At 45.5% G+C, this 14,529-nt stretch overlaps 6 non-coding genes across 6 annotated transcripts; all 6 read right to left on the minus strand.

Moving 5' to 3' along the window:
* Positions 1 to 216: 216 nt before the first annotated feature.
* Positions 217 to 290, minus strand: trnat-cgu (transfer RNA threonine (anticodon CGU)). The gene has a single exon. It is a non-coding gene; the product is annotated as a tRNA-Thr (tRNA).
* Positions 291 to 2,934: 2,644 nt separating this feature from the next.
* trnat-cgu (transfer RNA threonine (anticodon CGU)) lies at positions 2,935 to 3,008 on the minus strand. Its single transcript has one exon. It is a non-coding gene; the product is annotated as a tRNA-Thr (tRNA).
* A 7,106-nt stretch (positions 3,009 to 10,114) lies between these two features.
* Positions 10,115 to 10,188, minus strand: trnat-cgu (transfer RNA threonine (anticodon CGU)). Its single transcript has one exon. It is a non-coding gene; the product is annotated as a tRNA-Thr (tRNA).
* Positions 10,189 to 11,558: 1,370 nt separating this feature from the next.
* Positions 11,559 to 11,632, minus strand: trnat-cgu (transfer RNA threonine (anticodon CGU)). The gene has a single exon. It is a non-coding gene; the product is annotated as a tRNA-Thr (tRNA).
* A 1,235-nt stretch (positions 11,633 to 12,867) lies between these two features.
* On the minus strand, positions 12,868 to 12,941 carry trnat-cgu (transfer RNA threonine (anticodon CGU)). The gene has a single exon. It is a non-coding gene; the product is annotated as a tRNA-Thr (tRNA).
* Positions 12,942 to 14,316: 1,375 nt separating this feature from the next.
* Positions 14,317 to 14,390, minus strand: trnat-cgu (transfer RNA threonine (anticodon CGU)). The gene has a single exon. It is a non-coding gene; the product is annotated as a tRNA-Thr (tRNA).
* Between the last annotated feature and the right edge of the window lie 139 nt (positions 14,391 to 14,529).

Consider the following 14,529-nt stretch of genomic DNA (forward strand, 5'->3'; position numbering starts at 1 on the left):
GCGTGTTCGGCTGTTAACCGAAAGGATGGTGGTTTGAATCCACCCAGGGACGGCCCACTTTTCCCCCCGCCCCTTGTTATTGTTTCTACTTCTGGCGGTCACCTTGCCAGACTGCGGCTACAGTAACCTTAAGCTGCTTGCTGCGGACGGCCATCTTGGAAAAATGTATTGAGCGTTTAGAAACTTCCTTTCCATTGCCTAGGCCAACATAAACCAAGGCACTGCTAGGAGTCGAACCCAGGGTTTCCTGTTTACGAGACAGGCGCTTTGACCAACTAAGCCACGGTGCCAGGACACTCCCATTCCCCAGTGCCTACACTCAGGCGTAAGAAACAAAACAAAACCAAACAAAACAAAACAAAACAAAACAAAACAAAATCTGGATGCAGGCTGCAACAAAGGAAGCACACAGAGGTGAAAACGTAAGGTTGACGGGAGCAACAAGCTCCCTGTTGCGAATGTCCAGGGGCGGCAATGGGAATTGGACGTTAGGTAAGTAGCATAGTAGCATAACAGCAGATCACGGAACACTGTCAATCAGATGCTTGCCTTTCTGTCCATCCATCCATCTATCTATCTATCTATCTATGTCTCTCGATATCTAACTCTCTTGCTTGCTATCGCTCCCCCAATGGTCAGTAGCATAGTAGCATAACAGCAGATCACGGACCACTGTCAATCAGATGCTTGCCTTGCCGTCCATCCATCCATCTATCTATCTATCTATCTATGACTCTCGATATCTAACTCTCTTGCTTGCTATCGCTCCCCCAATGGTCAGTAGCATAGTAGCATAACAGCAGATCACGGACCACTGTCAATCAGATGCTTGCCTTGCCGTCCATCCATCCATCCATCTATCTATCTATCTATCTATGACTCTCGATATCTAACTCTCTTGCTTGCTATCGCTCCCCCAATGGTCAGTAGCATAGTAGCATAACAGCAGATCACGGACCACTGTCAATCAGATGCTTGCCTTGCCGTCCATCCATCCATCTATCTATCTATCTATCTATGACTCTCGATATCTAACTCTCTTGCTTGCTATCGCTCCCCCAATGGTCAGTAGCATAGTAGCATAACAGCAGATCACGGACCACTGTCAATCAGATGCTTGCCTTGCCGTCCATCCATCCATCTATCTATCTATCTATCTATGACTCTCGATATCTAACTCTCTTGCTTGCTATCGCTCCCCCAATGGTCAGTAGCATAGTAGCATAACAGCAGATCACGGACCACTGTCAATCAGATGCTTGCCTTGCCGTCCATCCATCCATCCATCTATCTATCTATCTATCTATGACTCTCGATATCTAACTCTCTTGCTTGCTATCGCTCCCCCAATGGTCAGTAGCATAGTAGCATAACAGCAGATCACGGACCACTGTCAATCAGATGCTTGCCTTGCCGTCCATCCATCCATCCATCTATCTATCTATCTATCTATGACTCTCGATATCTAACTCTCTTGCTTGCTATCGCTCCCCCAATGGTCAGTAGCATAGTAGCATAACAGCAGATCACGGACCACTGTCAATCAGATGCTTGCCTTGCCGTCCATCCATCCATCTATCTATCTATCTATCTATGACTCTCGATATCTAACTCTCTTGCTTGCTATCGCTCCCCCAATGGTCAGTAGCATAGTAGCATAACAGCAGATCACGGACCACTGTCAATCAGATGCTTGCCTTGCCGTCCATCCATCCATCCATCTATCTATCTACCTATCTATGACTCTCGATATCTAACTCTCTTGCTTGCTATCGCTCCCCCAATGGTCAGTAGCATAGTAGCATAACAGCAGATCATGGACCACTGTCAATCAGATGCTTGCCTTGCCGTCCATCCATCCATCCATCTATCTAACTATCTATCTATGACTCTCGATATCTAACTCTCTTGCTTGCTATAGCTCCCCCAATGGTCAGTAGCATAGTAGCATAACAGCAGATCACGGACCACTGTCAATCAGATGCTTGCCTTGCCGTCCATCCATCCATCTATCTATCTATCTATCTATGACTCTCGATATCTAACTCTCTTGCTTGCTATCGCTCCCCCAATGGTCAGTAGCATAGTAGCATAACAGCAGATCACGGACCACTGTCAATCAGATGCTTGCCTTGCCGTCCATCCATCCATCTATCTATCTATCTATCTATCTATCTATCTATCTATCTATCATTCTATCTATCTATCTATCTATCTATCTATGACTCTTGATATCTAACTCTCTTGCTTGCTATCGCTACCCCAATGGTCAGTAGAATAGTAGCATATCAGCAGATCATGGACCACAGTCAATCAGATGCTTGCCTTGCCGTCCATCCATCCATCTATCTATCTATCTATCTATCTATGACTCTCGATATCTAACTCTCTTGCTTGCTATCGCTACCCCAATGGTCAGTAGAATAGTAGCATATCAGCAGATCATGGACCACAGTCAATCAGATGCTTGCCTTGCCGTCCATCCATCCATCTATCTATCTATCTATCTAGCTATCTATCTAGCTATTTAGCTAGCTATCAATCTATGACTCTCAATATCTAACTCTCTTGCTTGCTATCGCTCCCCCAATGGTCACGTATGTTGCATTCAACAACAAAGAAAATCGTGTGCTGGAAATGATTTCTGGCAACTGTGAAGGAACTGCACGACTGCAGCAAGCACAACACCTCCGTCTGTGTCTGTTGCGCAATCGGTCAGCGTGTTCGGCTGTTAACCGAAAGGATGGTGGTTTGAATCCACCCAGGGACGGCCCACTTTTCCCCCCGCCCCTTGTTATTGTTTCTACTTCTGGCGGTCACCTTGCCAGACTGCGGCTACAGTAACCTTAAGCTGCTTGCTGCGGACGGCCATCTTGGAAAAATGTATTGAGCGTTTAGAAACTTCCTTTCCATTGCCTAGGCCAACATAAACCAAGGCACTGCTAGGAGTCGAACCCAGGGTTTCCTGTTTACGAGACAGGCGCTTTGACCAACTAAGCCACGGTGCCAGGACTCTCCCATTCCCCAGTGCCTACACTCAGGCGTAAGAAACAAAACAAAACCAAACAAAACAAAACAAAACAAAACAAAACAAAATCTGGATGCAGGCTGCAACAAAGGAAGCACACAGAGGTGAAAACGTAAGGTTGACGGGAGCAACAAGCTCCCTGTTGCGAATGTCCAGGGGCGGCAATGGGAATTGGACGTTAGGTAAGTAGCATAGTAGCATAACAGCAGATCACGGACCACTGTCAATCAGATGCTTGCCTTTCTGTCCATCCATCCATCTATCTATCTATCTATCTATGACTCTCGATATCTAACTCTCTTGCTTGCTATCGCTCCCCCAATGGTCAGTAGCATAGTAGCATAACAGCAGATCACGGACCACTGTCAATCAGATGCTTGCCTTGCCGTCCATCCATCCATCTATCTATCTATCTATCTATGACTCTCGATATCTAACTCTCTTGCTTGCTATCGCTCCCCCAATGGTCAGTAGCATAGTAGCATAACAGCAGATCACGGACCACTGTCAATCAGATGCTTGCCTTGCCGTCCATCCATCCATCCATCTATCTATCTATCTATCTATGACTCTCGATATCTAACTCTCTTGCTTGCCATCGCTCCCCCAATGGTCAGTAGCATAGTAGCATAACAGCAGATCACGGACCACTGTCAATCAGATGCTTGCCTTGCCGTCCATCCATCCATCTATCTATCTATCTATCTATGACTCTCGATATCTAACTCTCTTGCTTGCTATCGCTCCCCCAATGGTCAGTAGCATAGTAGCATAACAGCAGATCACGGACCACTGTCAATCAGATGCTTGCCTTGCCGTCCATCCATCCATCTATCTATCTATCTATCTATGACTCTCGATATCTAACTCTCTTGCTTGCTATCGCTCCCCCAATGGTCAGTAGCATAGTAGCATAACAGCAGATCACGGACCACTGTCAATCAGATGCTTGCCTTGCCGTCCATCCATCCATCCATCTATCTATCTATCTATCTATGACTCTCGATATCTAACTCTCTTGCTTGCTATCGCTCCCCCAATGGTCAGTAGCATAGTAGCATAACAGCAGATCACGGACCACTGTCAATCAGATGCTTGCCTTGCCGTCCATCCATCCATCCATCTATCTATCTATCTATCTATGACTCTCGATATCTAACTCTCTTGCTTGCTATCGCTCCCCCAATGGTCAGTAGCATAGTAGCATAACAGCAGATCACGGACCACTGTCAATCAGATGCTTGCCTTGCCGTCCATCCATCCATCTATCTATCTATCTATCTATGACTCTCGATATCTAACTCTCTTGCTTGCTATCGCTCCCCCAATGGTCAGTAGCATAGTAGCATAACAGCAGATCACGGACCACTGTCAATCAGATGCTTGCCTTGCCGTCCATCCATCCATCTATCTATCTATCTATCTATGACTCTCGATATCTAACTCTCTTGCTTGCTATCGCTCCCCCAATGGTCAGTAGCATAGTAGCATAACAGCAGATCACGGACCACTGTCAATCAGATGCTTGCCTTGCCGTCCATCCATCCATCTATCTATCTATCTATCTATGACTCTCGATATCTAACTCTCTTGCTTGCTATCGCTCCCCCAATGGTCAGTAGCATAGTAGCATAACAGCAGATCACGGACCACTGTCAATCAGATGCTTGCCTTGCCGTCCATCCATCCATCCATCTATCTATCTACCTATCTATGACTCTCGATATCTAACTCTCTTGCTTGCTATCGCTCCCCCAATGGTCAGTAGCATAGTAGCATAACAGCAGATCATGGACCACTGTCAATCAGATGCTTGCCTTGCCGTCCATCCATCCATCCATCTATCTAACTATCTATCTATGACTCTCGATATCTAACTCTCTTGCTTGCTATAGCTCCCCCAATGGTCAGTAGCATAGTAGCATAACAGCAGATCACGGACCACTGTCAATCAGATGCTTGCCTTGCCGTCCATCCATCCATCTATCTATCTATCTATCTATGACTCTCGATATCTAACTCTCTTGCTTGCTATCGCTCCCCCAATGGTCAGTAGCATAGTAGCATAACAGCAGATCACGGACCACTGTCAATCAGATGCTTGCCTTGCCGTCCATCCATCCATCCATCTATCTATCTATCTATCTATGACTCTCGAAATCTAACTCTCTTGCTTGCTATCGCTCCCCCAATGGTCAGTAGCATAGTAGCATAACAGCAGATCATGGACCACTGTCAATCAGATGCTTGCCTTGCCGTCCATCCATCCATCCATCTATCTAACTATCTATCTATGACTCTCGATATCTAACTCTCTTGCTTGCTATCGCTCCCCCAATGGTCAGTAGCATAGTAGCATAACAGCAGATCACGGACCACTGTCAATCAGATGCTTGCCTTGCCGTCCATCCATCCATCCATCTATCTATCTATCTATCTATGACTCTCGATATCTAACTCTCTTGCTTGCTATCGCTCCCCCAATGGTCAGTAGCATAGTAGCATAACAGCAGATCACGGACCACTGTCAATCAGATGCTTGCCTTGCCGTCCATCCATCCATCTATCTATCTATCTATCTATGACTCTCGATATCTAACTCTCTTGCTTGCTATCGCTCCCCCAATGGTCAGTAGCATAGTAGCATAACAGCAGATCACGGACCACTGTCAATCAGATGCTTGCCTTGCCGTCCATCCATCCATCTATCTATCTATCTATCTATGACTCTCGATATCTAACTCTCTTGCTTGCTATCGCTCCCCCAATGGTCAGTAGCATAGTAGCATAACAGCAGATCACGGACCACTGTCAATCAGATGCTTGCCTTGCCGTCCATCCATCCATCTATCTATCTATCTATCTATGACTCTCGATATCTAACTCTCTTGCTTGCTATCGCTCCCCCAATGGTCAGTAGCATAGTAGCATAACAGCAGATCACGGACCACTGTCAATCAGATGCTTGCCTTGCCGTCCATCCATCCATCCATCTATCTATCTACCTATCTATGACTCTCGATATCTAACTCTCTTGCTTGCTATCGCTCCCCCAATGGTCAGTAGCATAGTAGCATAACAGCAGATCATGGACCACTGTCAATCAGATGCTTGCCTTGCCGTCCATCCATCCATCCATCTATCTAACTATCTATCTATGACTCTCGATATCTAACTCTCTTGCTTGCTATAGCTCCCCCAATGGTCAGTAGCATAGTAGCATAACAGCAGATCACGGACCACTGTCAATCAGATGCTTGCCTTGCCGTCCATCCATCCATCTATCTATCTATCTATCTATGACTCTCGATATCTAACTCTCTTGCTTGCTATCGCTCCCCCAATGGTCAGTAGCATAGTAGCATAACAGCAGATCACGGACCACTGTCAATCAGATGCTTGCCTTGCCGTCCATCCATCCATCCATCTATCTATCTATCTATCTATGACTCTCGAAATCTAACTCTCTTGCTTGCTATCGCTCCCCCAATGGTCAGTAGCATAGTAGCATAACAGCAGATCATGGACCACTGTCAATCAGATGCTTGCCTTGCCGTCCATCCATCCATCCATCTATCTAACTATCTATCTATGACTCTCGATATCTAACTCTCTTGCTTGCTATAGCTCCCCCAATGGTCAGTAGCATAGTAGCATAACAGCAGATCACGGACCACTGTCAATCAGATGCTTGCCTTGCCGTCCATCCATCCATTCATCCATCTATCTATGTATCTATGACTCTCGAAATCTAACTCTCTTGCTTGCTATCGCTCCCCCAATGGTCAGTAGCATAGTAGCATAACAGCAGATCACGGACCACTGTCAATCAGATGCTTGCCTTGCCGTCCATCCATCCATCTATCTATCTATCTATCTATGACTCTCGATATCTAACTCTCTTGCTTGCTATCGCTCCCCCAATGGTCAGTAGCATAGTAGCATAACAGCAGATCACGGACCACTGTCAATCAGATGCTTGCCTTGCCGTCCATCCATCCATCTATCTATCTATCTATCTATGACTCTCGATATCTAACTCTCTTGCTTGCTATCGCTCCCCCAATGGTCAGTAGCATAGTAGCATAACAGCAGATCACGGACCACTGTCAATCAGATGCTTGCCTTGCCGTCCATCCATCCATCCATCTATCTATCTACCTATCTATGACTCTCGATATCTAACTCTCTTGCTTGCTATCGCTCCCCCAATGGTCAGTAGCATAGTAGCATAACAGCAGATCATGGACCACTGTCAATCAGATGCTTGCCTTGCCGTCCATCCATCCATCCATCTATCTAACTATCTATCTATGACTCTCGATATCTAACTCTCTTGCTTGCTATAGCTCCCCCAATGGTCAGTAGCATAGTAGCATAACAGCAGATCACGGACCACTGTCAATCAGATGCTTGCCTTGCCGTCCATCCATCCATCTATCTATCTATCTATCTATGACTCTCGATATCTAACTCTCTTGCTTGCTATCGCTCCCCCAATGGTCAGTAGCATAGTAGCATAACAGCAGATCACGGACCACTGTCAATCAGATGCTTGCCTTGCCGTCCATCCATCCATCCATCTATCTATCTATCTATCTATGACTCTCGAAATCTAACTCTCTTGCTTGCTATCGCTCCCCCAATGGTCAGTAGCATAGTAGCATAACAGCAGATCATGGACCACTGTCAATCAGATGCTTGCCTTGCCGTCCATCCATCCATCCATCTATCTAACTATCTATCTATGACTCTCGATATCTAACTCTCTTGCTTGCTATCGCTCCCCCAATGGTCAGTAGCATAGTAGCATAACAGCAGATCACGGACCACTGTCAATCAGATGCTTGCCTTGCCGTCCATCCATCCATCCATCTATCTATCTATCTATCTATGACTCTCGATATCTAACTCTCTTGCTTGCTATCGCTCCCCCAATGGTCAGTAGCATAGTAGCATAACAGCAGATCACGGACCACTGTCAATCAGATGCTTGCCTTGCCGTCCATCCATCCATCTATCTATCTATCTATCTATGACTCTCGATATCTAACTCTCTTGCTTGCTATCGCTCCCCCAATGGTCAGTAGCATAGTAGCATAACAGCAGATCACGGACCACTGTCAATCAGATGCTTGCCTTGCCGTCCATCCATCCATCTATCTATCTATCTATCTATGACTCTCGATATCTAACTCTCTTGCTTGCTATCGCTCCCCCAATGGTCAGTAGCATAGTAGCATAACAGCAGATCACGGACCACTGTCAATCAGATGCTTGCCTTGCCGTCCATCCATCCATCTATCTATCTATCTATCTATGACTCTCGATATCTAACTCTCTTGCTTGCTATCGCTCCCCCAATGGTCAGTAGCATAGTAGCATAACAGCAGATCACGGACCACTGTCAATCAGATGCTTGCCTTGCCGTCCATCCATCCATCCATCTATCTATCTACCTATCTATGACTCTCGATATCTAACTCTCTTGCTTGCTATCGCTCCCCCAATGGTCAGTAGCATAGTAGCATAACAGCAGATCATGGACCACTGTCAATCAGATGCTTGCCTTGCCGTCCATCCATCCATCCATCTATCTAACTATCTATCTATGACTCTCGATATCTAACTCTCTTGCTTGCTATAGCTCCCCCAATGGTCAGTAGCATAGTAGCATAACAGCAGATCACGGACCACTGTCAATCAGATGCTTGCCTTGCCGTCCATCCATCCATCTATCTATCTATCTATCTATGACTCTCGATATCTAACTCTCTTGCTTGCTATCGCTCCCCCAATGGTCAGTAGCATAGTAGCATAACAGCAGATCACGGACCACTGTCAATCAGATGCTTGCCTTGCCGTCCATCCATCCATCCATCTATCTATCTATCTATCTATGACTCTCGAAATCTAACTCTCTTGCTTGCTATCGCTCCCCCAATGGTCAGTAGCATAGTAGCATAACAGCAGATCATGGACCACTGTCAATCAGATGCTTGCCTTGCCGTCCATCCATCCATCCATCTATCTAACTATCTATCTATGACTCTCGATATCTAACTCTCTTGCTTGCTATAGCTCCCCCAATGGTCAGTAGCATAGTAGCATAACAGCAGATCACGGACCACTGTCAATCAGATGCTTGCCTTGCCGTCCATCCATCCATCTATCTATCTATCTATCTATGACTCTCGATATCTAACTCTCTTGCTTGCTATCGCTCCCCCAATGGTCAGTAGCATAGTAGCATAACAGCAGATCACGGACCACTGTCAATCAGATGCTTGCCTTGCCGTCCATCCATCCATCTATCTATCTATCTATCTATCTATCTATCTATCTATCTATCTATCTATCTATCTATCTATCTATGACTCTTGATATCTAACTCTCTTGCTTGCTATCGCTACCCCAATGGTCAGTAGAATAGTAGCATATCAGCAGATCATGGACCACAGTCAATCAGATGCTTGCCTTGCCGTCCATCCATCCATCTATCTATCTATCTATCTATCTATGACTCTCGATATCTAACTCTCTTGCTTGCTATCGCTCCCCCAATGGTCAGTAGCATAGTAGCATAACAGCAGATCACGGACCACTGTCAATCAGATGCTTGCCTTGCCGTCCATCCATCCATCTATCTATCTATCTATCTAGCTATCTATCTAGCTATTTAGCTAGCTATCAATCTATGACTCTCAATATCTAACTCTCTTGCTTGCTATCGCTCCCCCAATGGTCACGTATGTTGCATTCAACGACAAAGAAAATCGTGTGCTGGAAATGATTTCTGGCAACTGTGAAGGAACTGCACGACTGCAGCAAGCACAACACCTCCGTCTGTGTCTGTGGCGCAATCGATCAGCGTGTTCGGCTGTTAACCGAAAGGATGGTGGTTTGAATCCACCCAGGGACGGCCCACTTTTCCCCCCGCCCCTTGTTATTGTTTCTACTTCTGGCGGTCACCTTGCCAGACTGCGGCTACAGTAACCTTAAGCTGCTTGCTGCGGACGGCCATCTTGGAAAAATGTATTGAGCGTTTAGAAACTTCCTTTCCATTGCCTAGGCCAACATAAACCAAGGCACTGCTAGGAGTCGAACCCAGGGTTTCCTGTTTACGAGACAGGCGCTTTGACCAACTAAGCCACGGTACCAGGACTCTCCCATTCCCCAGTGCCTACACTCAGGCATAAGAAACAAAACAAAACAAAACAAAACAAAACAAAACAAAACAAAACAAAACAAAACAAAACAAAACAAAACAAAACAAAACAAAACAAAACAAAACAAAACAAAACAAAACAAAACAAAACAAAACAAAATCTGGATGCAGGCTGCAACAAAGGAAGCACACAGAGGTGAAAACGTAAGGTTGACGGGAGCAACAAGCTCCCTGTTGCGACTGTCCAGGGGCGGCAATGGGAATTGGACGTTAGGTAAGTAGCATAGTAGCATAACAGCAGATCACGGACCACTGTCAATCAGATGCTTGCCTTTCCGTCCATCCATCCATCTATCTATCTTTCTATCTTTGACTCTCGATATCTAACTCTCTTGCTTGCTATCGCTCCCCCAATGGTCAGTAGCATAGTAGCATAACAGCAGATCACGGACCACTGTCAATCAGATGCTTGCCTTGCCGTCCATCCATCCATCTATCTATCTATCTATCTATGACTCTCGATATCTAACTCTCTTGCTTGCTATCGCTCCCCCAATGGTCAGTAGCATAGTAGCATAACAGCAGATCACGGACCACTGTCAATCAGATGCTTGCCTTGCCGTCCATCCATCCATCTATCTATCTATCTATCTATGACTCTCGATATCTAACTCTCTTGCTTGCTATCGCTCCACCAATGGTCAGTAGCATAGTAGCATAACAGCAGATCACGGACCACTGTCAATCAGATGCTTGCCTTGCCGTCCATCCATCCATCTATCTATCTATCTATCTATGACTCTTGATATCTAACTCTCTTGCTTGCTATCGCTACCCCAATGGTCAGTAGAATAGTAGCATATCAGCAGATCATGGACCACAGTCAATCAGATGCTTGCCTTGCCGTCCATCCATCCATCTATCTATCTATCTATCTAGCTATCTATCTAGCTATTTAGCTAGCTATCAATCTATGACTCTCAATATCTAACTCTCTTGCTTGCTATCGCTCCCCCAATGGTCACGTATGTTGCATTCAACAACAAAGAAAATCGTGTGCTGGAAATGATTTCTGGCAACTGTGAAGGAACTGCACGACTGCAGCAAGCACAACACCTCCGTCTGTGTCTGTTGCGCAATCGGTCAGCGTGTTCGGCTGTTAACCGAAAGGATGGTGGTTTGAATCCACCCAGGGACGGCCCACTTTTCGCCCCGCCCCTTGTTATTGTTTCTACTTCTGGCGGTCACCTTGCCAGACTGCGGCTACAGTAAACTTAAGCTGCTTGCTGCGGACGGCCATCTTGGAAAAATGTATTGAGCGTTTAGAAACTTCCTTTCCATTGCCTAGGCCAACATAAACCAAGGCACTGCTAGGAGTCGAACCCAGGGTTTCCTGTTTACGAGACAGGCGCTTTGACCAACTAAGCCACGGTGCCAGGACTCTCCCATTCCCCAGTGCCTACACTCAGGCGTAAGAAACAAAACAACAAAACAAAACAAAACAAAACAAAACAAAACAAAACAAAACAAAACAAAACAAAACAAAACAAAACAAAACAAAACAAAACAAAACAAAACAAAATAAAATCTGGATGCAGGCTGCAACAAAGGAAGCACACAGAGGTGAAAACGTAAGGTTGATGGGAGCAACAAGCTCCCTGTTGCGACTGTCCAGGGGCGGCAATGGGAATTGGACGTTAGGTAAGTAGCATAGTAGCATAACAGCAGATCACGGACCACTGTCAATCAGATGCTTGCCTTTCCGTCCATCCATCCATCTATCTATCTATCTATCTTTGACTCTCGATATCTAACTCTCTTGCTTGCTATCACTCCCCCAATGGTCAGTAGCATAGTAGCATAACAGCAGATCACGGACCACTGTCAATCAGATGCTTGCCTTGCCGTCCATCCATCCATCTATCTATCTATCTATCTATCTATCTATCTATCTATCTATGACTCTTGATATCTAACTCTCTTGCTTGCTATCGCTACCCCAATGGTCAGTAGAATAGTAGCATATCAGCAGATCATGGACCACAGTCAATCAGATGCTTGCCTTGCCGTCCATCCATCCATCTATCTATCTATCTATCTATCTATGACTCTCGATATCTAACTCTCTTGCTTGCTATCGCTCCCCCAATGGTCAGTAGCATAGTAGCATAACAGCAGATCACGGACCACTGTCAATCAGATGCTTGCCTTGCCGTCCATCCATCCATCTATCTATCTATCTATCTAGCTATCTATCTAGCTATTTAGCTAGCTATCAATCTATGACTCTCAATATCTAACTCTCTTGCTTGCTATCGCTCCCCCAATGGTCACGTATGTTGCATTCAACGACAAAGAAAATCGTGTGCTGGAAATGATTTCTGGCAACTGTGAAGGAACTGCACGACTGCAGCAAGCACAACACCTCCGTCTGTGTCTGTGGCGCAATCGATCAGCGTGTTCGGCTGTTAACCGAAAGGATGGTGGTTTGAATCCACCCAGGGACGGCCCACTTTTCCCCCCGCCCCTTGTTATTGTTTCTACTTCTGGCGGTCACCTTGCCAGACTGCGGCTACAGTAACCTTAAGCTGCTTGCTGCGGACGGCCATCTTGGAAAAATGTATTGAGCGTTTAGAAACTTCCTTTCCATTGCCTAGGCCAACATAAACCAAGGCACTGCTAGGAGTCGAACCCAGGGTTTCCTGTTTACGAGACAGGCGCTTTGACCAACTAAGCCACGGTACCAGGACTCTCCCATTCCCCAGTGCCTACACTCAGGCATAAGAAACAAAACAAAACAAAACAAAACAAAACAAAACAAAACAAAACAAAACAAAACAAAACAAAACAAAACAAAACAAAACAAAACAAAACAAAACAAAACAAAACAAAACAAAACAAAACAAAACAAAACAAAATCTGGATGCAGGCTGCAACAAAGGAAGCACACAGAGGTGAAAACGTAAGGTTGACGGGAGCAACAAGCTCCCTGTTGCGACTGTCCAGGGGCGGCAATGGGAATTGGACGTTAGGTAAGTAGCATAGTAGCATAACAGCAGATCACGGACCACTGTCAATCAGATGCTTGCCTTTCCGTCCATCCATCCATCTATCTATCTATCTATCTTTGACTCTCGATATCTAACTCTCTTGCTTGCTATCGCTCCCCCAATGGTCAGTAGCATAGTAGCATAACAGCAGATCACGGACCACTGTCAATCAGATGCTTGCCTTGCCGTCCATCCATCCATCTATCTATCTATCTATCTATGACTCTCGATATCTAACTCTCTTGCTTGCTATCGCTCCCCCAATGGTCAGTAGCATAGTAGCATAACAGCAGATCACGGACCACTGTCAATCAGATGCTTGCCTTGCCGTCCATCCATCCATCTATCTATCTATCTATCTATGACTCTCGATATCTAACTCTCTTGCTTGCTATCGCTCCACCAATGGTCAGTAGCATAGTAGCATAACAGCAGATCACGGACCACTGTCAATCAGATGCTTGCCTTGCCGTCCATCCATCCATCTATCTATCTATCTATCTATGACTCTTGATATCTAACTCTCTTGCTTGCTATCGCTACCCCAATGGTCAGTAGAATAGTAGCATATCAGCAGATCATGGACCACAGTCAATCAGATGCTTGCCTTGCCGTCCATCCATCCATCTATCTATCTATCTATCTAGCTATCTATCTAGCTATTTAGCTAGCTATCAATCTATGACTCTCAATATCTAACTCTCTTGCTTGCTATCGCTCCCCCAATGGTCACGTATGTTGCATTCAACAACAAAGAAAATCGTGTGCTGGAAATGATTTCTGGCAACTGTGAAGGAACTGCACGACTGCAGCAAGCACAACACCTCCGTCTGTGTCTGTTGCGCAATCGGTCAGCGTGTTCGGCTGTTAACCGAAAGGATGGTGGTTTGAATCCACCCAGGGACGGCCCACTTTTCGCCCCGCCCCTTGTTATTGTTTCTACTTCTGGCGGTCACCTTGCCAGACTGCGGCTACAGTAACCTTAAGCTGCTTGCTGCGGACGGCCATCTTGGAAAAATGTATTGAGCGTTTAGAAACTTCCTTTCCATTGCCTAGGCCAACATAAACCAAGGCACTGCTAGGAGTCGAACCCAGGGTTTCCTGTTTACGAGACAGGCGCTTTGACCAACTAAGCCACGGTACCAGGACTCTCCCATTCCCCAGTGCCTACACTCAGGCATAAGAAACAAAACAAAACAAAACAAAACAAAACAAAACAAAACAAAACAAAACAAAACAAAACAAAACAAAACAAAACAAAACAAAACAAAACAAAACAAAAC

This window comes from Amia ocellicauda, chromosome 2 (genome assembly GCF_036373705.1).
Source record: "Amia ocellicauda isolate fAmiCal2 chromosome 2, fAmiCal2.hap1, whole genome shotgun sequence".
NCBI classification, from domain to species: domain Eukaryota; kingdom Metazoa; phylum Chordata; class Actinopteri; order Amiiformes; family Amiidae; genus Amia; species Amia ocellicauda.